This window comes from Alligator mississippiensis, chromosome 3 (genome assembly GCF_030867095.1).
Source record: "Alligator mississippiensis isolate rAllMis1 chromosome 3, rAllMis1, whole genome shotgun sequence".
NCBI classification, from domain to species: domain Eukaryota; kingdom Metazoa; phylum Chordata; order Crocodylia; family Alligatoridae; genus Alligator; species Alligator mississippiensis.
The window spans coordinates 164,668,793-164,692,458 of record NC_081826.1 but is presented as its reverse complement, the minus strand read 5'-3'; the positions used below and the strand labels follow the sequence as shown (position 1 = coordinate 164,692,458).

Here is a 23,666-nt window from a genome sequence, read left to right as displayed (position 1 = left end):
GGAGCACAGACAGTATAGCACAGGGCACGCACGGTATAGCACGGGGCACGCACATTATAGCACGGGACACTCACAGTATACAGCACGGGGCACGCACACTGTATCACGGTGCCCGCCCCCCCGGGCTGCGCACGGGCCCCCACGTGTGTCCACCCTCGGCGCTGTGACTAGCGGGGCGCCTCGTCTCGTCTGGGCGCGGGGCGCGCCGCCTCTCCTGTCTTGTCAGTTCCTGCGTGTATCACAACCTGCCCTGAGCTGCACACACGCGGGATATTACACGGCGGAGGTCTAAATATGCACACACACACCCCCGCCCTCCCGGCTTAGCAGTGGGGGGTGGGGGTGTCCATGCTGGGGGGCAGGGCTGGCTGCGTGTGTAACAGTAGGTGTGTGTGTGTATCATTGCACACTTCCTGTGGTATATTTATGACCAGGGCTGCGATTTCCGGTAGCTGATACGAGCTCTCTCTGTGTCTCAGTGTCTCTCTCTCCCTGAGCATTTAATATCACCGCGCAGAGGAGGAGGAGGAGGAGGAGGGGGAGCCGCGCGCACACACACACACAAAGTGGGGGGTGGAGGAAGAGGAGGACAGAGGGAGAAGCCAGGGCCAGGGGATCAGAGCCACCTCCCCCCTCCCCACAGGCTCACAGCCCCCTCCCCACTAGCCATCCCATCCCCCCATCCAATACAGGGACATAGAGCACAGCCTGCCCTCACCCCACATTCCTATGGACAGACACCTGCAGGGCGGTGAGTACCGGGGGCGGCTGTGCGCGCCCCGCTTTGTGCACGGGGGCAGGGGGCTGCTCGGGAACCCGTGCGGCTCGTGTGTGCAGGAGCCCTCTTTGTGTTGGGGCAGCTAGGAAATAAGGGGGGGGGGGGTGGCGGCGTGGAGACTGCGCGTCCCTTTGTGTGTGGATGGCCGGGAGATAGGCTGGTTATTGGATAGCGTGTGCGTGTGTGTGTACGCGGAGTTGTATACAGTGTGTCTTTCTTTGTGCGTGGGCTCGGGGCTTGGTGGTGTTGGTTTAAGGACATCCACAAACAGAGGTGCCCTCCAGCCGGGCTGCTCTTGTTATTGCCCGGGCTGTGTGCTCCTCGGGTCATTAGTGCCTTAATGCATGAGCGCAGCTCTCCTTTCTTTGGTCCTGTCCTCTAGTCCCCGGGATGTGTGTGTATGTGTGTGTGGAGGGGCAGGTGTGTGTGGAGGGGCAGGTGTGTGTGGCGGAGGTATGTGTGGAAGGGTGGGTGTGTGAAGAGGGATATGTGTGTGTGTGGTGGAGGGGTGTTTGTGTAGGGGCATGTGTGTGTGTGAGTGGTGGAGGTGTGTGTGGAGGGGTGTGCGTGTGTGTACGGGGGCGTGTATATGGGGGAGCTGGGCAGAGAGGTGTGTGCGTTTTGGGGGGAAGGCTACAGCTGGGTGGAAAAGTGTGTGTGAGCGCACGCACTGGGGAAGCATGCGTGCGTGCGCGTGTAAGACGAAGGGCGGCGTGTGCATGTGTTGTGAAGAGGCCGCGCGTGCACCGCCTACCCGCCGGAGCGCGGGTGTTGAGGGCTGTGCACCCCGAGGCGGTGCCGGCGTGAGCCGATGGGGAGACGCGCTGCCCCCCTGCTCCCACCTCTTGCCTGAAGAAGCCGCTCCCTGCCCCTGACCCAAACCAAAGCGGGCCGGGGTAGAAAGCCTTCCTGTCCCAGCTGTCCACTTCCACAAGCGGTGGGACTGCAGGACTGAAGGTGCCCTGGACACACACACACGCACGCGCACACAACTTTTCTGTGCTTGTTCTTGCTGCTGTGTCTCCCCGCGCTGCCCCGCCGCGCCGTTTGTTGTTTCTAGCGGGGAGAGGCAGGGGGAGTTGTCCGGCTTTCCGGGAGGCTGCGCACGGGGGCCGGGGTTTGGTCTCGTATCCATCCAGGGCTGGGGTTGCTGGCAGAAGTCAGAGCAAGAGGCTCCAGGAGTTGAGCTGGAGCTTATTTAAGATCCCAGAGGCGCTGGGGAGGCGGTTGTTTTGCTGAGGGATGGCTTGGTGCTTGCCCGGGTGGTTTTTTGACACACACGTTTTGGAAATAAAGTTATTTTGCATTTTGCAATTGCTTTTCGGAGGGGGGGGGGGCGGTCAAAGAAGCTTGTCCTCCCTCTCCCCCTCACACTTGTGCCTGGTTTATTTCAGTGAAAGTGAGCAACTTGTTATCCTGAGAGGTAAACGCAGAGGGGTGTATGTGTGTGTCAGGGAAAAGGCTAGACATGTTTTTATTAGGACAAAAAATACAGCTTCTCTCTAGAGGACTAGAGATAAACAGCACGATGCTAATTGTGGTACCTTGAACATATGTCAAAGCTATTAGCGGTTGAACTGGATTTAGCTGTTTGTCTTCAGACTGATCAACTGGGCACTCACTTTACAGCTGCATGTCTGCTTGCCTGGATGTCACGTTTAAATGCCTTGATGAGTGGGGTTTTCCACAGATTGATTTAGAAGCAAAAATATTTAGGGCATCAGCGATTGATATCTATTTATCTTAGCCTAGTCTTGCATAACAGATGTTAGAAAGGCCCCTTGCAAATGGTCGTAATGACTTTCCTGTAGGGAATGCGGAATATTAAACTGTTGGTAATGAGTAGACAGTGCAAGCCTTTAAAAATATAACCTATCCTGAACTTGGCTGGTCACAAAGACAAATAAGGAGTGATAAGCCAGAACCCTGTAAAACAAGCATGGAAAGACAGTTAAGTGTAAAGGAAAATAAAGAAACATTCTGCAGTGGAAAGTATATCAAGCCTTCCATAACATAGCTTCAACAGTCAAAAACAAAACCTCTTTCCAGCAGAAAGAATGAATGTGCTATTCATGATAGACCTCACCTTCTATTTATGGTGTCAGTGGCTATAAATATTCTTTGTGCTTAGCTGGATATTAAATAATACTAAACAGGAAAATGACTAGTTTCTTTAAAAAACAAAACAAAAATGAACCTGACATAAGACAGTAGACAAACAGGTTAAAAAAAATTTCAGAAGACGGTAGAGTTTTATGATGATCATAGACAGTTTGGTTATTCTTGTTTGCTTGGTTGGCTTTTGTATCTCACTAGCTTTCTTGGTTATATTTATTATTAACATTAGTAATACCCCAAAGTTAGATTTATGATAGATAATCAGGACTTGATCTTGCTAAATTAGGGTTAGTGGGGTTTTGTCATTGACTTGAATAGGAAGAGAGTCAAGTCTGTAACGCATGTCAGTGGGCTCAAGAATGTGCAAATATAATTACATCCCCACTAAGTTCCTTGTGGGATTTTGGGGAGTGGTTGAGATTGTTGGTTTCTTTTTATTTTGTTGTTATGAACCAAAAATATCCTGAAGAAGTTGCCTCAGATACAAAATGTGTTTTAAACATCTGTGTCCTGCTTTTCCTTACCTTTTAAAAGTTGCTGTTAAGTCTGAAATGAAACAAGTCTTACTCGCCCTCCTGGCTTTACCCTGAATCTGCCCCTCATCTTGAGTTAAAAACCTGGGTCCCTCCTTCTTCCCCATCTTTGGCTTTAAGCAAAACACTGTTTTTCAGTATTGTGCTAAAGTTTATCAGCTTTTTGAAGTGTTATAAAAGGTAAACGAACAAACTGAATTGGTTATTTGCATACTTTACACACTGCAAGCTCTAGAGATAAGAATTAACAAAGAGATATTGTATAAACTAAATATTAACTGAAAGTGTTCAGGTGGATAATGGACTGTTATGTGCAGCATGAGTCTTGTCTGAGATGCGGTGCAGTTTTTTGTAGCAGTGTCAGTAGCTCAGCTCCTATCAAAATAGTGTTACACTGACCTTTCTATTCTTTTGAAAATAGCTGGATTCCTGTAGGGTAATCAAAGTCTTGGTGGAAAACAGTAACACCTTTATACCATTTTCTTTAATTTGGTTGTTATTGGTAAGTTGGTTTTTAACTTTCTGTCTTCAGTGCAGTGAATTCTGAATATTGTTAATTTCTACTTTGCATTTGCCAGGGAGTTCTTTATATCTGATTTTGTAGGAGATTACAGAAACACTGGATAATTTTATTATATTCACAATATGATAATGTCTTGTTGATATGTTCTTTGCAAAGTGCTAAGATTCTGTTTATTATGTTAACATTTCACTCTTGACAGCTATCAACTATACCTTTAAGTGTGCTTTAAACCTAGTCTGGATGTTTGTCCAATGGACATTTAAAATGAGTAGTATTGTATTTAATTTTAAATGGTAAATTGGAGAGTTAAAGTAAAGCAGTCTCTTAATGCTTACAATATTCTTTACTTCTCACACTAGTAACTTGTTCCTTTTGTTTTGTTTTTAATGTTGTTATTAATACACCCACTTAACCATATATATAATCACACCAGCTATTTTAAATCTAGGTGCTTAAAGATGCCTTTAAACATCTAGGCATAATATGATGCTTGGAGTACAGCACTGGGAACTAATTCTAATTCCACGTTGGGTTTCCTTATGCTGTTGGGCAAGTCACTCTGATTCCTGTGTCTCTAAAATGAGGATAATAAATACTTATCCTTACATCACCCCTGTGAGTTGGATTAACTAATGTTTGTAAAGCACTTCAAAGAAACATGCATGGAAATGAATCCTCCCTTGGATTATTGTGTATCTGGTAATTCAGGTGTAACTAGCTAAGGCTTTGCTTTCAAATGCTATTGTTTTGTTGTTTTTTGCAAAATCAAATAGTGTGAGGTAAAGATCGGTGAGAAAGGAGATGAAGTTATTTTAAATAGGAATGAATGCTCAGTCCCGTATGGTTCACTTTGGTCATGAAAAATATTTAAAATACAACTATATCTTAAGTTCAATATTCCTCAGTATATCTGCAAAGTGACTTGAGAGAGTCAGTGTTTTAAAAGACATATGGAGAATAACTGCTTCATCTTAAATTACTTGACCTTGGTTCTGATTTGTTGATTTATGAACTTTATTTACCAGCAGGATTGGAGAATTCTATTGCAAGACAGAAATTACAGTGTACCAGTGCTCTATTTCGTTTCCTAGGTAACAAATATACTGCACAGATTCCATAATGAGGCCCTTGGTTGGCTAGTTATAGTGTAAATTTTCTTGTTTTACTGAATCTGAGTTTTGAAGTAAATAAAAGGCCTTGTTTATATCACAGTTCCAAACTCAAACTAGCAAAAACCGAGTGGATATGGAAAATAGAAGTTGTTTATGTTGTAAGAATTGTTGCATTCTATCTTAAGTAGTATGTATTAAGTTTCACTATAAGTGGATATTATGCAATAATATATTGCTCCTGTATCGAGAAGTCTGCAGTGAATCAAATAACCCGGTGTCTTGGGTTTTGTTTAAACTGTATGTTCAATTCTCAAGTCTGTTTTCACATGTGCAAGGGAATAGTAATTTTGTATCTGCATTACATTTTCTTTTGTCTTTCTTTTTTTCCCCCCAAGGTTAACTGCTCCCTCGTTTCCCAGTCTGCCAATTATCCAAACAATTTATTATTTGTATTGCTGATCAGTGCCTGCATATTATCTAGCTTATCCATTACTTTTTCTTCAGTTTGCTATTTGCAATATTACCTAACATTTTACGGTTCAAATCTATAAATCTTCACTCAAATAGTCTTAACTCCAGTGAGGAGGCACTACTGATGCCAATGCAACTAAGAACCCCCAAACTGTAGACCCATGGAAACTCTTGCAGGACCAGGAGTTATGTGAGGAGGAATTTACAGGATTAGGCATTTTCATGGTAATTCTGTGCTCTTTTCCAATACGAAATATCCCCTTCTTTTTTGTTCTCACTATGTGAACTCAAAAGAGACTATCTTTTAAAAAATCTCACTTTGCCTAAAATATTTTTACTTACTAATGTACAAGTTACATCTAAGATAAAGAAATGAGTTTGCAGGGGAGGGACGTGATGGGGAACATCACCCTGTGGTGTGGGTGTGTGTCTGTCTCTCTTTTCCTCTCTTAATGGGAACATCACTATGCGTGGTGTCTCTCTTTCTCTCTCTCCCCCTCTCTCTGTGCTTGGGAACATCAGTGTGTGTGTGTGTGTGTGTGTGTGTGTGTGTCTCTCTGACTGGGAACATCAAGGTGGTGTGTGTATGTCTCTCTCTCTGTGATCGGGAACATCAGTCTCTCTCTCTCTCTCTCTCTCTCTCTCTCTCTCTCTCTCTGATGGGGAACATCACCATATATGTGTGTGCGGGTATGTGTGCTTCTCTCTGCTTCCTCTTAGTTTGCTTACTTTGTGCATTTGACAGCTCTCATTGCATGGTCAGATCCATTGTTCTTCCTGCAGAATGAGTTGCTCATGGAGTCTCCCCTGTAGACTGCATGGGTTGACAGGGGGGAGAAGAAAAGCACTTTTAAAAATAGAAACATGCAACTGTAACTCCACAGAAATGGACAGGCCAAGCACCTGAAGCCTCCAAAACTTCTCTTCTGAACTTGACTAGAGTTCATCAGGCTGGTTTCCCAGTAAAACACAAGATGTTAAAACTGTATTTTAACTGTTTTAGCCTAGTCTTCCACTTTCTGGGTCCTGCTTTAATCAGTAACTTCTTTGTAAAAGGCCCAGACAATATAAATCTATAACAGTTACCCCCCCCTCACAAGCCTGCATCTTGCAGTTGTTCTGTCCAAAATCCATGGAATTTCTGCAACAATTTTTATTAGTTTTTATTCTACTTGGCTCTGTTTTTACATTTTAAAGCCAGGGAGAAGGAGAATCATTCTGCAAATATTTATTTGCCTGTTAAACTGAAATTCTTTCTTTGCTACTGCATGGTCCCTGTACTAAAAGCAGGTTTTGTTTTTTTTAAATTAGGGCTTACATAATTAATTGAATATTTCTAATGTTGGATTAAAAACAGTAGGCCAATTAAAAAATACAACACTTATCAGGTAGCAGATTTAAAAATTGAAAGTGATTCTCAAAATGGAAATGAATGAAAAAAGAAAGCTATTTCAACTAGTAGCTCAATCATGACATACTTTTGTTTTAAACTTCACTTTACAATTAAAAGCAATAATCCCACATAGTTTAGAGACTGCTGTCTTGAAAACGAACAGCAACCATTTTTTAAAAGGATGATGATATCAGGTACTGTAGTTTTGATCACATATTGGGAATGATATTTTTAAAGGATTTTGCAAATATTAAAATTAATAGAATTTCCGAGTTGACTTATACACTAGTAGTATGTGCTAGAATAGGCTTATTTTTGGTGCATCATCTTCCAATTCTGTCTCATCCATTTCTCATGTCTGTGGATCTACTTAAAATGTGTGGAGGGGAAGTAAAAATTGTGGACTGCTCACTGTGCCTGGTGCCATTTTCATGGTCTTTGTGCAGCAAGCACCCCCCTCCCCCCCCCAACCGCTGTTTGTCCGAGGGGCCCTGGTAGTCCTGCTTCTCGCTGCTGATTGGCTGAGAGGGCTTCCTTTCATGTGGCCTTGCCCCTCACTGCTGATTGGCAGAGGGGCAGGGCCACACAAAAGGCAGCCCTCTCAGCCAATTGACAGAGGAGGGAGGAGGGAGTGGCCACCATCTAGGCTGCTCCCTTTCATGCTGGTGGCTTCCTCCCCAACACAGCAACCGTTGGGTTCCACTGGGGAGCCGGCATTTTGTTTTTTGTAAGGGTTTTTTTTCCCCCTGGCAATTCCACACAAAATTATGCGGAACACCATTTTTCATGGTTATCATGGAAACTGCCTTTTTCATGCTTTCTATCTTGTCCTTCAAACCCTAGTTTTACAAAAACTAATTTTTAACTTTATAAATAGAAAGAGCTTCACCGGCTTCAGTGTGCTTGCAGGGTCACTGGGTGTATCTACATGTGCACTTTACTGCAGTTGCCTAATTAGCTCTGAAGTAAAGCATCACCATCTACATGTGCACCGGTATTAGGGTGCAGTAAACTAATTAACTCCACCGTAAGATAGTACTATCAAGAATCACCTACTGCACTGAAATGCACATATAAAGAGTGACCAGGCAGAGGCCAGACTCCTGCCTGCTGCCTAGCAACACAGCTGTGCAGGGTCAGCAACCTCATGCCCCAGCCAGCATCTTTCCCACTTGACACTGTCACCTGGAGCTCAGGGCTGACCCCTGCTCCCTCTGCCAGCCTGGGCCTGCTCTGCCCCAGCTCAAATGACTGCTGTCCCAGGTCCATGTGTAGATGCTGTGCTCTGGAGCAGTTTACTTTGACACAAACTGCACCAGAGTTTATTGCATCACCTTAACTGCACTTGTAGATGCACCCACTGACTGCAAATTCTTGTTGGCAGTTATTACATAATTTGACCTGGGCTTAGTGAAATATAGCTCACATGGTTGATCCCTCTAGGAAAAACTTTAAGAGTAAATGTTAAATAACTATATATATATATATATATATTCAAGAATTTTTTTTTTAATTACAAAGGTGAAAACAAGTTTGCTTTGGCTTTAAGCACCTTTGTAAAGTTTTCAAATCCAGTTTCTTTAATCTGTGAATGCATGAGAACCTGCAAGTACAAAGGACCAGAAGCAGTACACAACAGTCACCTTGATCAATGTATTCATTTTCCAAACTGAGTCTAGCACACAAGGCATTCAAATGTCATAAATAGTGAAAATAAGTGAAAACAAAATAGGTTACAAAAGCTAAGAGCATTATTTCCAAAGGAAGTTTGTAGCTTAGTGGTTATAACAGCTCTCAAGTCCTGATTCTGCCCCTCCTGTTTGACCCTGGTCACGAGACTTAATATATACACCTTTACCTGCTGTATTTGCAGCATGTTTAAGATGTACTTAATCTAGAACCATGGTATTTTGAATCTACCTAGGGCAGCTATTGAGCATGATGGCATGGACTGGGCTAGTAACCTAAGAGCTCTGGTGTGCTTGGCCCTATCCCCACTACCCCATCTTCACTGCCATTTTTACTTATCTTAGCTGGATTGCACTTAGAAGAAGCATATCTCCTAGGGTGCCAGTCACGCCTTCATTTGCTGTATAGGCATGCCCTGAGTGTTTGTCTGTAGTTTCTCCTGACTGCAGAACAGGATGTTCCATGTCTATTTCTCTGGGGGATTAGGAAGAATAAATTAATTATCTGCAAATTAGTTGGCGGTACTTGGCAAAGGAGTGCCATAGAGATGCAGAGTATTCTATTGGTTAGGCAAATACAATGTTTATTTTAGAAACTTTTAAAATTTAACAGCATCCCCTTCAGTGCACAGGAACTGAGGTACAGCTACATAGGCTGGAGTGTCAAAAGTAATGGTGACAGTTATATTAAAGCAAAACATCATTTTGCTGAAAATCTTAATGTCCGTGTTACTTTAAAAACCCTTGCTCCTTCAGCAAAAATGCAAATAGTACTTCCTTCTTCTTCCATATTCTCAATCTGCCCCCTCTCTCCAGTGCTGGCCCAGTTTAATTTCACTTGGAAGCATGCTCAGCTTTATCCTTCTCAGTTACTAATAAGAGACATTTTCCACAGATGATCTCCAATTCAGGAAAGCATTTAAGCAGTGTTTGAGTCCTTCCTAACGTCATACTTACAGCTAGACATATATTTAAAAGTGCTGTCAGCAGGACTAAAACATACACTTAAGTGCTTTCTTGTTTTACCACTAATATTCAGGTTTCACAAATGGGATAAAATCTCTCTGGGGCATATATTGCCAACCTGTATACAGCTCCAGATAAAGAGAAGTTGTTTTAACTTAATGTTTCTCAACCTGTGGGTCGCAACCCAAAAGTGGGTTGCAAGAATATATGAAAGGGTCATGAGCAAACTTAAAAAATGGATTCTTGCGTACTGGTTTCCATCCCATTCATGAAAGCACAAAACAACTGAAGATGTGCCCTCTGCCTGAAGAAGGGTGTTTGTACCCAAAAACTTGCAAAGAAGAATCTTTCCAGATATTTTAGTTGGTTTAATAAAAGATATCAGATTTATCCAAAGAACCTTGTCTGCCTATGTCTTAGACCAAGACAGCTACAACAAAACCCCCTGAAAAGTGTATCAAAAAACTTTTAAAAATGGATTCTCCTTTAAAGAGAAAAGCATGAGAAACAGTGTGTTTTCCCATGTAGGCAGGCAGAGCACCAGCCTGCAAGGGTCTGCTTAGGGCCTTACTTGCCCTACACACTCCCCTTGCCCCACACACCCATCCACTGGCTCACACACTGCAGGGCTGGGGCCTGGGGGCAGAGGGCACTGGGTCAGGAGTGAAGGGCACCGGCAGGGCGAGGGGACTGTTTTCTACTTAAACTATTTACTGGGTTGGGACTGGCCACTAATGTTTACAAATGGGTCCTGGTACAGAAAAGGTTGAGAACCACTGGATACTCCACTGGCATTGCATCAGCCTCTTACTTCTTTTGGCTTGCTGTCCCTTTGTAATTCCTTGTGTTCGCATAATTATAGACCTTGATTTTTCGACTTCTAGTGTGTCTGCTGTGAAATATTTTGGGATTTGTGGCATGTCATAATTGTGTTCTTGTATTTTATTGTACTGATATAGCATGTGTGCTTTCATTGGAAAACCCATGTTATGCCATACCCAATTATGCTGTTGTACATCTTGATAATTTTGGATATGGATTAGCCAGGGAACTCAAGGAATGGGTGGAATTCCTAGTTATCTGTTGTCATTGTGTTCTAGGGCCAGGACAACAAGAACTCACAGTAGTAGAAATAAGGGGCCACTAGTGGTATTCAAAGACCTGGCACAATCATCACATGTATATATTGGAGACAGAGCTAAGGGAGCAGGGGAGGGCCCCAGACTGCTTGGGCTGGTGTGACTAAAGAAAGCAGAGGACTATATATACATTTCAAAGCAGAACCTGTAAGAGGTGAGAGACTGGAGTCCACTAAATGTATGAGAGAGACGCTATAGGTGAGAAGCACACTATATGTGACTATGCTCAAAGCATGCAAGGGGGAGAAGGAGGTACAGATTCACCTACAAAAACCCAGGCAGAGATGGGGCTTGTGGATTCTCTACTCCAGTACCTAAGAAGACCTTCAGTTTCTCCAGAAGGACCTACTGAATCCCTGGCTGTAAGGAGACACTTTGCCCTGGGGACTATGTAAGAGTCATGCAAAGGCTTTCTGTCATCTTTTTGGTTTATAATATTGCATTTTAAATTAGACTTAATTGTGTGTATTGTCACTGTGTCTTACTGGTCTGTGTCTTAGCTTAGATGAAGTTTTCTGTTCCTTGTCCTATGCTTCAAGTTGAAAATTGTTATGCTCAATAAATGCTGTCTTCAGAGAATGGACTGTTTTTGTTCAAGCATTTATGAATTCAGTGCCATTATCTAAAGTCTAATATTAAATCTGGTAACAGATTTTGGCATCCCTGGGTGGGCAGTACTGAATTTGCTTGGACCGAGAGACTTTATTGTGCACAACACTTGGAAATTTTGTTGAACACTGAACTTAGATATTGGAGGCCGTTTGAACTTAGAGCTGTAGAAGATTGAGAAATCTGTTCCTGGGGTTTGGAGACTCAGTCACTTAAACTTGCCAAACTGGTTTTGCAAGGGAGGGAGCAGAGATTAATCTGAAATTCAGTGGAATTCAAGATCTTTCCCCCTTTTTGGACTGACTTGATATGGCAGGTTTGGTGAGAGAGGAGCTGTTGGAATTAGAAAAATGGGTGATAAGAAAAATAGCTCCAGGTTTTTGGAGTAAGGATACAGTCTGTGGACCAGATGTGTTTGTACAATTTTATGATCAGTGGTCCTCTCGGATCATCTATGGTATAAACCCTGGATGAATAAAAGACAAAGAAATAAATTACTCTGGAAGGGTTACTATTGACATACAGAGCTTTAACTAGAGAGATACAACAACACAGGAACAGCTGTTAAAGACAGGGAAAAAAGAATCCGAAAAGCTGCAGCAGAACGGAACAAATAAAAGCTTTGCAAGGGATGTTTTTAAAAGACGCAGTAGAGATTGCAAAATTAGAAAAACAGGTGGAACATTTACAAGACTAAATGGAGGAAGCAAATAAAAAATGGCATTGTGTAAATGGAAAGCACTGGATGCCCAAAGCTCAGCGCAGGCAGTTTTAAAAGAGTCTCAAAATAGATCTGGGTCTGATCATAATCAATGCTACCAGAAGATAAGGGAGTTAGGAGCTAGATTGGAAGCATCACAAGGAATCATGGCAGCAATACAAGGAGGATGTATGGGGGGGTAGGGGAGGGCATGTTTAGTGAAAATAAATTGTAGGAGTGGGATGACAACAGCCCAGACTTAAATTTTCCCAATTATGATTATAAAAATGATTGTTGCAGTGAAACTCCTTGTCCACCACCCCTGTATGCCCCCTTAAGGAGGGATTTGCAAAGGTTAACTGATGCTTGTCAAGGACCTATAGTTCCTATTGTTGAAAAGACCTCTGGGAGAGGGAATGAGCCAATGTCCACCCTCATTACCAAGGTTTTATCTGGACAGCAGTCAATTGTCATTGCTAAAAATTTGGAACCCTTAAATGGGGATCATTTATGGGATTGGTTATATTCCCTAAATCAGGCGTGGCAGCCAGATAAACTGACAGCAGATATGATAAAAATTGTAAAAGTGGCCTTAGGAAAAAATAGTTCCTTACTGTCCAAGAAAGGTTTGTAGGGTGAAAAAGTGCAATGGCCATCCTGAGGGATGTTGCATGAGTATTTGTTGGAAATGATGGGATACTGTCTATGGTGGCCAGGCATGTGTAGAAACCAGGTGAAAATGCAAGGATATTTACAAATAATTTGTGGCTGGCCTTTCAGCTGAGGGTCAATTTAACTACATCCCAGCAGGGGCAAGATATGAGGGATGCTAATCCATTGTTCAAATAGCTTCTGTTTGGAGTGCTTAACAGGGAAACCAAAAGCAACGTTTCACTGCTGTATGACTCAGAGTCAGATTGGGAGACAATTCATAATGTAGTACTGCATGTGCAATACAGTAATGAAGCCTATCAGAAAGGGAAAGCAAAAGTCTCAGCCATCAACTTTAGTAACAACAGACCAAAGGGGACAGGGCAGTCTGTGGGAGAAAAAAAGGAGCTTTCAGGGAGCCAACAAGAAGTCAGAATCCTGGAGAGTACAAATCTGGTGATGATTTACTAAATATGAAAGAGGAGAAGAGCTAGATGATTTGCCTACTGCAAAGTTATTACAATGGTTAGCCCACCACGAAGAAGGAGTAAGGCTGGAAACTAACGCTCGGCCTCTGGAGTATTAGGACAGCCCCGGTGCCTGATAGCCCCATTTTTCTAGCACTCATAAAATATGACAGCTGGCGGTGTCCTCTAGTGAATGTATATTTTGAAAGTGATGTAAATGGTTGGACACTGAGGCAAACAATGCTAATAGACATGGGTGCTTCATTTTCGATTGTGATTGCTCATAGTTGGAAGCAAGTAGGGGAAAACTGGCTTGAAGAGTTTAATGAAAAAGAATCATTAGACCCCTCCTCACAGGTGAAGCAATTTGGAATACTGACCCAATGGGCCCAAGGCATATTTGGTATGATGAAATTGGAGCAGCAAGGAATATTGGGTATGGATAGCTTAAAACACTACAGATAACCGTGAATCTAAGTAATAATGCTGTGTGCTTTGTCAGATGGCAGGTGACATGGTGGATAAGTTCCCTCATGTGGTTGCGACAAGGCATAGATGCGCTGCTCTCAAAGCTGAAGAAAGCATAATGAAACCTGAATGGGAAAAAGATGTCCAAACTGTAACCAATAAGTTTCCACAGGCGTGAGCCTAACACAAATTGGAATGTGGGAAAATCAAAACCCAGATGTTAATTGCTGGATCTGATCCCCCACCCCAAAATAAGTTTGCCAACCTTCTCGGATTGGCTGGGAGTCTACCAGAATCAGCATCTCCTGGTACAAGTTTGCATTTACATTCAGGGAGAGACGGTACACCTTTACACAGGTACCACAGGGTTTTCATACCACACCTGCTATGTGCCACACTCATGTGATGTGCATGTGGGATACATTGGATAACCAAGGAAAAGAGATTTCCTATGTAGATGATATCTCGATATGCTCTAATACCCGAGAAGAGAATCTAGAATTGTTAGGACAGGTCCTACAACTGATAGAACAGACAGGGTTTATGGTGAGCCCAAGTAAGGCTCTAGCAACAGGTTTACTATCTAGGTGTAATTTTAGGGCAAGAAGGGTGATCCCCAGATGAGCAAAGGACAGAGCTTCTACAGAAGTTACCAGCCCCAACTGATGTCACCACCATGTGGTCATTTCTGGGACTGTCAGAATTCTCTTCGGAGTTCACAGAGGGGTATGCAGGAAAAGCAGCTCCTCCATTCAAGTTTCTAAAAAAGGAATCTCTATGGGAATCAGGGTTGGGGTGGAGCAAAAAGAAGCAGTTAAGGCCCTTAAGGAAGACTTGGTACAAGCACCAGCCTTGGCTTATCCTCAAGTGAATAAACCATATGTCCTCCAGTTAGCAACCACTGCACGAGGACTTGGAGCAGTGCAGAATCAAGACCATGGCACTGACCTGAGGCCTGTAGCATATGCATCCAGGACTCTAACTCTAACTTCAATAGAGCAAGCCTTTACTTCATGTGAGAAGGAAGTTCTGGCATTAGTGCGGGCACTGCAGCACTGGGAGTATTTGGTTGGTTTGGCCCCAGTAATACTAAGGACAACACCCACCCCAGTAAAGTACATACTGTCTGGAAAAACTAATGAAGGCTGTGTATCCAATCCAAGATTAGCAAAATGGACCTTAGCACTGATAAATAAAGATGTCAGCGTGAAAAGCCAAACCAGCTTATCTCCAGTCCCATACAGCTTCTTTGCAAATGGAGAAGAGAATGAGTGTCCATTGCCTGAGGCAAAACCAGACAGGCATTCTCCATTAAGAGGGAACTTGACCCTTGCTGAAGCAGAAAAAGGACCATATGTTGTTTGGTTTGTTGATGGATCCAGCTATTATAAGGGGGTTCCCCTGACAGGATATGCTGAAGTCAATACCAAAACCAAAGTGGTGGTAAAAGGAAAGTACACCCCCCATTCAGCACAGGCAGCTGAGGTTGTGGCAGTGGCAGCAGCATTATAGAATACTCCACTAGATGAACAACTGGCAGTGTTTTCTGACTTAGATTAGGTAGTAAGAACTATTTTAGTGTAGCAACCTTTAAAAAATGGACCCACCTGAAGAGAATGGGAAGAGCTGCCTGGCAGAGACAGAGTTTGTCCCCGAGGGGACACTGTAGGCTCTGAGGGCAAGTGAAGCTGTTTGGGAGCAGCCCTGTTGGAAGTGGGAGGGGTGATGTAACCCCGGCACAGTTTGAAAGAGAGCCCTTAGCAAAAGCCCGGGAAGGGCCCTGAGCTGGGATTGGCTGAGAGGCTTGGATAAAAGGGGGAGCAGTTTTTCCCTCAGGGGGAACAAGAGAGAGAGGGGGCTGAGGGACAGGCTGGAGACTGGATTGAGAGTCTCAGTGCAGTGGTCCCTCGGAGAGCCCCTGAGAGAGGCCTGCAGGAGCAGCAGGGGAGAAGCTGCAGCGGCAGGAGCAGGCAGGGACTGCTGGTGTGGAGAGCCCAAGCCTGGAGAGACCTGACTGCAGTGGTGTAGCTGGGTGAGCACAGCAGAGCTGGGGTGGGGACTGCCGGCGTCTGCCCTAGTTTCCCTGAGGGGTGAGGGGCCCCAGGGGCAGGCAAAGCCCAGGGAGGGGCTGCATTTGCCGGGGCTGTGAGGCTGTGTGGGGCAGGAGGGTTGCTATAGCCTACAGCCCAGACACTGCTCCACCAACACCTGTGCTGTAGCGGTAGCTGTGTTGTTATGAGTGGGTATAGCTTCGATCCAATTTGTAAAGCTATCTACTATTTCCCCTTGCTGTTTGAGGCATGGATCCAAGGCAGTCTATCTGTAGCGTACTCCATGGACCACTCATAACAACACAGCTACCACTACAGCACAGGTGTTGGTGGAACAGGTATTTTCTGGATGGGGGGATCCCCAAAGACATTTATTTGGATCAGGGTCCTCATTTTGTTGGAGAAATCACACAAGTTGTCTATCAGGCTTTTGGAATAAAACAGAGATTGCACATTGCAGAGCACACCCAGAGTTCAGAGCTAGTAGAAAGGACCAATTGAACCATAAAGACTGCTTTGTGAAAAGTGTCCTGTCAACAAGGGGAGGTTTGGGACCAGAAGGTACCCTTTACTTTGGTGGCACTAAGAAACTATGGCTGCACATGGAATCACTCCACACAAAGACATGACAGGGCGAGAGATGTGGCTATCAGAACAATGGTGGCTAGGAGGGGAGCCCCCAGATAGCCTCCAACCTCATATCCTAACAGATCAATGGATACAAAACCTGTTACAATCAGTGGCCACCACACAAAGGCAAGTGGCTATAGCCTTGAAAGCCAGTGTCCAGAAAATGGACAAGCTGCTAGGCTCCATATTGCATCCTCAGGAATGGGAGATTGGAGACTGGATGCTGTATCAAGAGGTAAAAGATAAAAACTATGCTCTCAGTCCCCTATGGATAGGACCAGTCAGAATTGTTAACAAAGCCAGTCCAACTATATATCAAGTAGAAACACATCAAAATTCCAAATGTAAGAAAAATGGTTTCACTCTTCACAATTAAAAGCTTGGAAAGGAAATTAATGAAGTGTGAAGACACCATTATCAACTATGTTTCAGGTGCGGTTCAACAAACCTGGAGGGATGGCCCGAGCAGGGATTCGGTGACTACCTGTGATGAAGATTGCATTTATAGTGAACTAAATGATAGGGGAAGCAGGATTACAAGAGGGAACCTGGTGCAGTAACATTTCCATGCAAACTGTTAATGTCAAAGGATACCTTAGATTCCAAGTACTAATGTGTCCAGAATGTTACACGACACTTTGACCCAGAAGTCGTAGTAAAGCATTTTAATGTGGGGCACCTTAACTTGCACATTTGGCTACAGAAAAAGCTGGAGAAAATTGGCAAAACACAGACTGGTCTCTCCTAGAAGAAGAAGTTGTGGGTGTGCTCATGGATTGAAAAAGCAAGCAGCTCAAGAAATTGAGTGCTAGCATCAAAGAAAGTACTACAGACAACTGGTGGGATAAACAGACCCATTGGAACTTCAGCCAAGGACTTATTCACATTATTACTCACCCCCTGATCATTTTATTATTATTCAAATGATTGCTATTTGTATTATACTTTGGCTATATCTGTCTGTAAAACAATGGAAGCAACAAATGCATGAACAACATGTCTTGTTATTATGGAAGGAAAAAATAGAAGGATAGTAATGCAGTTTTAGTTTCTTTTTTATTTCCTTGTTTTTTTAGCATATAACATTTAAGCTAAAACTTAAAATATATTGGCTATAGCTGTATTTGGAGTGTTATGTTATGTGTGTCACTTATGTAATTGCCTGAAAATTCTAATGGCTAGGAAAGAAACTCTCGCATGCAAAGGATAGTGGCTGGGGCAAAATTGGGTTGAGGTGACAAGATACCACAAAAAGGATCAGTCTCCGTTAATGGTTGCAACCCATTAGACATATAGGAAGTGGAGCTTATGGCACCCAATACCAGACTCGTGCCATAAGATGGTAACAATCAAAGTGGAGGCTGGGGCAAGAGTGGATAAGATGGTGGGAGTGCTATCAAGAAGAACAAACAGTTGCTCTGCTGGTGGTTGCAACCTACTAGGTGTTGAGTTAGATAGGCCTCAATCCTCTACCACACCCAAGCCTAAAAATAAGAATGATGGCTTAAAAGGGCCATCAAGGAAGGGATTGTTGGCAAAGCCCTGGCACAATCATCACGTGTATAATGGAGACAGAGCTAAGGGAGCAAGCAAGGCTTCCAGACTGCTTGGGCTGGAGTGACCAAAGAAAGTGAAGGGCTATATACACATTTCAAAGCAGAACCTGTAAGAGGTGAGAGACTGAAGTCCACTAAATGTATGAGAGATGTGCTATAGGTGAGGGTCAAGCCTCTCAAGGTTATCCACATCCCTCCTGAAGTGTAGCACCCAAAATTGGACATAGTATTCCAGCTGCAGCCTGACCAATGCTGCATAGAGGGGAAGTATCACCTCCCTAGACCTGCTTGTGATGCACCTACTAATGCAAGAAAGAATGCAGTTAGCCTTACTTATTACCTCATCACATTGGCAACTCATGTTCATTTTTGTGTCCACTGTGACTCCAAGATCCCTTTCCACTGCCGTGGTACTCAGAATAGTACTTCCCAGTCTATAGGCGTATTGGAGAGTCTTTCTTTCCAGGTGCAGTACCTTGCACTTATCCTTGTTAAATTGCATCCTATTCTGATCCGCCCACTTTCCCAGTCTGTCCAAATCTGCCTGGATTCGCTCCCTGCCCTCTGATGTGTTTACTGAGCCCCATAGTTTAGTGTCATCTGCGAATATGGACAGATGCTTTCAATCCCCTCATCCAAATCACTGATGAAGATATTGAACAGCACTGGCCCAAGGACAGAGACCTGGGGAACACCACTGCTCACATCTCTTCAGGGAGAAACCACCCCATCCACCACCACTCTTTGGGTGCGTCCCATAAGCCAGTTTTTCACCCACCTGACTGAAAAAATCCACATCACAGCTATTCAGTTTGCTTGTGAGGACTGGGTGTGACACTGTGTCAAAAGTCTTTTTGAAGTCCAAGTAGGTAACATTTATCTCCGCCTCTGCATCTAAGCACTTTGTGACCTGGTCATAAAAAGAGACCAGGTTAGTCAGGCAGGATCTGCGTGCTATAAACCCATGCTGGTTTCCCCTTAACATTGTTTTACCTGCTGGCCCCCCACAAATGTGATCCTTTATGAACTTTTCTAAGGTCTTGCCAAGAATAGAGGTGAGGCTAACAGGCCTATAATTACCCAGGTCCTCTTTCCTCCCCTTCTTGAAAATAAAGACCACGTTGGCCCTTTTCCAGTCTTCTGGGACCTGTCCTGTGTACCATGAGCGCTCAAACAGTTGTGCCAGTGGTTTCTCTATGACACCGGCCAATTCTGTTAGTACCCTTGGGTGAAGATCATTAGGGCCTGCCAACTTAAATATGTCCAACCCCTCCAAGTGCCCCTTCATTAGGTCGGTGCTTACCGTAAATGGATTAGTATTTCTCTTATGCCAGACTAAAGTCTTACTGGGAAGTGTGTTTGTATCCAGTTGTCCAGGAACAGAGATGCAAAGAAGTCCACTTTATCCATCCTGTCTGTTACGAGTTGCCCTAGACCATTCTGTAGAGGCCCTATGCACCACCTTCTTGCTCCCCATGTACTTAAAGGACTTTTTGTTACTCTTAATCTTTGTTGCCAACTTGAGTTCTGTATCTGCTTTAGCCTTCCTCACTGTTTCCCTGCAAGCGCGAGCCAAGCAGGTGTACTGTTCCTTGGTGGCCACCCCCTGCTTCCACAGCTCCTAAGCCTCTCTTTCTGTGAAGGCTTTCCTGGATTTCCCTGTTCAGCCAAGAAGTTTTTTTTGGCTCTTTTGCCTCCCTCTGTGTGAACTGGTATGGTGCCCCTCTGTACCTACAGGATCAGTCTCTTGAGGAACTCCTACCCTTCTTCGACTCCCAGTTTACAGATGGGATTACCTCCCAGTCCCACTCTTAACTAATCTCCTGAGCTCGTTGAAGTTGGCCTTCCGGAAGTCTTGCACTTCTGCCCTACTAGTTGTCCTTCCCACTTTTCTCCGGATAGTGAATCCTATCAACTGGTGGTCACTATCCCCTAGGTGACCTTGTACCTGTAGATCACCCACCAAGTCCTCCCCTGTGACCAGCACTAAGTCAAGTACGGCATTTCCCCTAGTGGTACTGCATACCTCCTGTGTTAGGTGCAGGTCCTGTATGCAGATTAGGAACCTGCATGAACGGGCAGACCTGGCCAACTGCTCCTCCCAGCAGATGTCTGGGTAATTTAAGTCACTCATGACCACTAGATCCTTTGAGCGTACTGTCTTTGAGGGCTGTTTCGAGAATTCTAGGTCTAACTCCTCCTCCTGGTGGGAACCTATAAATGTCTTCCATGTCCTAAAGAGGGGGCCACTTTGCTGAAAAATCCCCACTGCAGCTGCAGAGTCCTGGTACAAGGGCAGAGGATCTGGGGTGCTGGGCTTGGGAGCTACTTTGGGGCTATCTCTGTCTGTTCCTTGAGGCAAATGGCAGCACACTGGGGAGGAACTCAGAGTTGTGGGGGGTCCCTCATGGATGGGGTTTGAGACAGATGACAAGTACAAATATTAGGAATGTGCCTAAAATCTCTGCAAAATCTTCTATGGAGTTGAATACAAAACTCTCAAGTCCTGTGATACTATACATATACCACTGAAATACACCATAAGGAGCCAACAGATTTTAGCTGATAACACTCCAAATGCCACGACTTAGAATTTGCAAAATATTGCAGAATGAAGCAAAATGGGTGAAATACTTTACAAATGTGGGAAATGACACAGTGATTTTATTTATTTATTTTTTTTGGTAAGATTTCAGTTCCTGATAGTAAGCCAGTTTTGCTTGGAAGATTTTGATGCGTGTTTCACTGAGACATTTTACATTTCCTGTGATGCAAATTATTTCAGCAGCTGCAGCTTCTGTGCATACACATGTTGTCATTCATGCCAGATCAGACCAATCCCCTCTGTGATATCAAATCTCAGAAAATGGTCAAATATTATTTTTAATAATCATTTAACTTTTATATCTTGAATTTTATTTCTCTTGCTCAAAGAAAGTGTACACTTGCATTATGACATTTCTTATGACATTATGACATTTCCACCTTATTCTTCTGTAAATGTGTTATAAATAAATCAAGCATTAGAATTTTTTTTCAGTTAAAACATATTGGTTACCTTCCATGAAGTAATTTAAAAATGAAGAGATCTTGCTCATGCTTAAAAAAAGTCTTCACTCAAAATAAGTAAAATATCAGTCCCAGAGGCAAATATTTTGTCATGAAAATAGGGAATCATAACTGACACTGTTCTGTAACCTCATGAGAGCTGGCATAGCCTGTACCTGTTATATGAGTTTTAGCATTTGCTAAGTAGATCTTGTGAGTTTACACTGGATTTAATTTATTTGCATTTTACTGTCTGAAAGAACAGTCAACTTTTTCCTTTCTATTCTTCCAGCCAATTTCATATTTCTCCAGTGTTTTAAAAGTTCAAGTTCTCAGCAGTTTTAGAAAACTGCCTTCATCTTTGCTGTATGTTTTGTCATACAGCTCTGAAGCTCAGAATTAATTTGAAACATCTCCGTTTTTGAGCTCTTGGAGATCTGACCAGTTTGAGACTACTATGAGCCATCCCAGAGGTGAAGTGACTGTATTATAAACTTGGAACATTTATGTTTTCATTACCTTTCTAAACACACACTCTTTTAGAATGAATAATGTCTGTATAATTGAGTATGGATTAGAACTGGGAACTGGGACAGGCAAGAGAGAAGATGACTTGACTTTCCAGCCAGCTGTTGAGTATCTGGCTAATGGTGCTACAAGCTTTCATATGTTCCCTCCTCTGTCATAGAGCTGGTTCTAGCGGTAAATAGCAGAAGTGATTTTGTATCGCTAAAGGTCTGTTGAAGGGGATGATTGTGCCAGGGGGTGCCATAGTAAGGTATGGCACCATTATGTCATATGCACCACACACCCCAAAATGGATGAAATGCAGCCACTTTTGCGTGGTGCTGGTCATGTGTCAGTCACCTCTCTTCTGGCATATAACCAAGGCAGTTGTACTATTCATTCTGGGGTGTGTTATGTGCAGAGTGGGGTGGCATGCTTTATTGTGGCAGTCCCTTAGAAGCATGGATGTTTCCTAGGAGGATAGCTCAATAACATTAAATGCAACATGGGCTGAACATAGGGTTTGTAATGAAAATAGGGGATCACAATAGGTGCCACACAGGATCTCTCTCTCTATCCCCCCTAATTCTCAGCTATGAAATGTGTGACATTGTTGAAGTGACTTGCCTGTTGTGGCTTTTCTTATCTGCAAAATGGGAAGGATGATTGACAATAATATAGACATGTAGCCCTGTGGGGTCAGGCCAACTCTCAGGATCTCAATATTGTGCTGTTAGACAGGAGGGATGACTCAATTGTACATATACAAACACACAAATCAATTAGGTGCATATACACGCACACTACCAGCTCAGGCACATACACATCCAAACCAGCCTAGGCACTAATTCAGGCACATACATTATACACCCCGAAAGTTAGACACAGATCACTAATTCATATATCATGCACACAATGCCATATAGATATATATATATATACACACACACCCACACTCACCAGTTCAGACACATACAACCCACCTACACATACACACAGGTAAGTTCCTAATTTGGATGGCACAGTGTGTATGTGTGTGCTTGGGGTACCTGGGACACTTGGGGGTAGGTTCAGGTGAGAGAGAGTGAGTTAAAGTGTAGGGAGTGAAAGTTCCCAGAACTGGGATTAGAACCAGAGAACTACAGAGAAGCTGGCTAAGGAGCTGAGGCTTGGGTTTACTTAAGGTAGACTGGGGGCTGGAAACTGAGGCAAACAGCTAAGAAATTTCCAGGGGGGGGTGGGGGAGGGTGTGCAGATAAATGGTGGCAAGAAGGAGACAGCCAGGAAAGAAACTGAGGCGGAAACCTGGTTGCTCAGGGGAAAAGGAAAAGGTAGTGGGGATAAGGCAGTGGCAAAGAAACAGGGGGTTTGGAGGCAGAGAAGAGCTCAGGACAGGTGTTGGAGGTGGCAGTGGGCCAGAAGCAGGAGAGGGAGAAATGAGACAGAAGTTAGAGGGACGAGGAGCAGAGATTGGAGCAGGGCCAAACCATAGTAAAGCAAAACCCAACTTAGGGGTCCAAATAACAGTTTTATTATACAGACAACACACTATACAGCCCCATTAAGTTATTGGTTCACACACACACACACGCACTCACAATGGCAGCAGGAGAAGGAAACTCAGTGGAAGGGCTGGAGTCCAGGTAGGGAAGAGAAGCAGCGTCCAAGTCCTTGGTTGAAGAGTGAGTGGGTAGGAGGTGTTGTCCAGAGTGGGGTTGCCGGCAGGGCCTCTGGGTGGATAGGTGGTGTGGCATGGTGCTGGTCCAGATGGAGAGGGCGTCCCACTGGGTCTGTCTTCACTGCCCCTTTTTATAGGGGCAGACGTAGTGTGACCCTAGTGACAGGAGGCATGCCCAGGCAAGGGTCAGCCCCTGGCGTACTGAGCATGTGTGCTCCATGCAGGGATGTGCAGGTTTGGGTGTCTGTAATGGTGGGGTACAATGGTAGAGTTGCTGGTTCTTCAGGGTCTTTGTCTTTCAAATGCTGGGTTCTTGTCTCTGTTCCTGGGTGAGGTCCGTGGTTCCTTGATGAATCAATGCCAGGTGATGGCCCAGTCATTACAGGCCTGCTACCATTGTATTTCAATCATTGCCAATCACTCTCATTCATCCGGGAACCAATTTGCAAGGGAGGGGTACGTGACTCGTACAGTTGCACCACAGGGGATGCCCGGGCAGAGGACACAAGATGGTGACTTGACATACAAAATGGAAACTTGACATTACTTTGGTTCACTTATAAACACAGCCTAAACCATA

General features: G+C 44.0%; 1 protein-coding gene across 3 annotated transcripts in view; it reads left to right on the top strand.

The window, feature by feature from the left end:
* The first annotated feature begins 285 nt into the window (after positions 1 to 285).
* KIAA1958 (KIAA1958 ortholog) overlaps positions 286 to 23,666 on the top strand; it is a 172,291-nt gene continuing 148,910 nt past the window's right edge. The window contains exon 1 of one of the 3 annotated variants that reach the window (XM_019490717.2): positions 286 to 751. The gene's annotated coding sequence lies outside the window, so the exon portion shown is untranslated. The remainder of the gene's footprint in view (positions 752 to 23,666) is intronic. The other 2 variants (XM_006278130.4, XM_019490720.2) reach the window with 2 other exon arrangements.